At 33.5% G+C, this 1,530-nt stretch overlaps 1 protein-coding gene across 1 annotated transcript in view; it reads left to right on the top strand.

Moving 5' to 3' along the window:
* The window catches only part of LOC107022264, a 115,470-nt gene that overhangs the window by 82,135 nt on the left and 31,805 nt on the right, over positions 1–1,530 (top strand). The window lies entirely within an intron of this gene.

Raw genomic sequence — 1,530 nt, forward strand, 5'->3', positions numbered from 1 at the left:
TGTATATATATATATATATATATATATATGGATTAGTATTGAGCATCAATGGGGATAAGTTCAGAGAACTCAAAATTCTTATAAACCATGTCTTCCCGACATTGGTACATGATCATACTTTTTAGATGAATCCTTATTTCTTTGTGGATGAACTTAGTTAAGAGGTTTTATACCGCAAATGATATAGGATAGTTCTCGCAGCGTGTGCGAGATGTTGTATCATCACATAGCTCACAATGAAGATTTTCATTAGAGAATCTCAAAAAAGAGTTTAAAGTTTATTTTAATCTTATCACTTAATATTTTGAGTTAATGTCACGACCCCAACCATCGTGATTGTTACCCACACTAAATTTATGGTGGGAGAACTACTACTACAACCCCAAACCAAGAAACGAAACAAAAAACTAAGGCATTTAAGTTACGGACACAAGTTTATTACTAAGGAAATAAATAGAGTTCTCATAATCTCTAACAAAATTCTATCAATTAAAACAAATGTTGAAGAATTAACCTAGAACATTAAAGTCAATGTACCAAAACTCTTACAAAATCTATAAGTCTAAAAGAAAAATGGGTTCAACCCAACCAATAGAAGACGCATCTAAGAACTATTCTGAGTCAAAAAGGATAGAGACTTAAAGAGAGTCCAAGGCATCCCGGAGGAACTAGCTCACCCTTGAATTTGAATGATCATTGTTCTTCTAAATGAGGTTTGTAATAGCCTCCTAAAGATTCCTTTTGCTCAACAAAAATAAGAGCAAGTGAAGTATTAGTATCCAACTATAGTGTACTAGTCGGATCACGCAGCTACCACAATAAGTGTAATGTAAGAAAGTTTAATAACACTATAAACACATGCATATAGAGAACTTAAACAATAACACCCCATTTATGAACAACGTATAATTTCACATTTCTCAAGTTACACTATTATGTCAAGTAGTTGGTCCTCTTAGGTAACCCAAACCCAAATTGTTAGCATACCGAAACGTTGTACCTGATCCTATAATTATGCCAAAACATGTAAATTTGATCCCATCTTTATGCAAAAATATGGCAACCTATCTAGTTAATTATGCCAGAACGTGGCAAACCGATCCTTCAACACACCACAATCACAAATACAAATATAATCTCAAGTCATACAATTAAGAAGTGATTCATCACATATAGTCATTCATCTATCTCATTTACAACAAGTGTGATCAATAATGCAACATTCAAATAAATACAAGTATCATAATGAAGCAAGAAATAACATACATCACACATTCATAGGATCACAACCATCATCTACCTCAAAACAAGCTCCAAAGCCCTAAGAAACTTTATCCTTCCTTTTCCAGATTCATTCCACTTGTTCTACGTCTACAAACAATTAATATAATATGGGGATCAATAAATAATCACTAATTACCTGGATTACTAAAAGTTCTAACAATCCTAAATCACACACATGATCCAAAGTGACCAAACTAGGGATTTTCCCACCATGGTTTCCATTCAAAAACCTCCCCCCCCCCCCCC

The sequence above is a fragment of the Solanum pennellii genome, chromosome 6 (genome assembly GCF_001406875.1).
Source record: "Solanum pennellii chromosome 6, SPENNV200".
NCBI lineage: Eukaryota > Viridiplantae > Streptophyta > Magnoliopsida > Solanales > Solanaceae > Solanum > Solanum pennellii.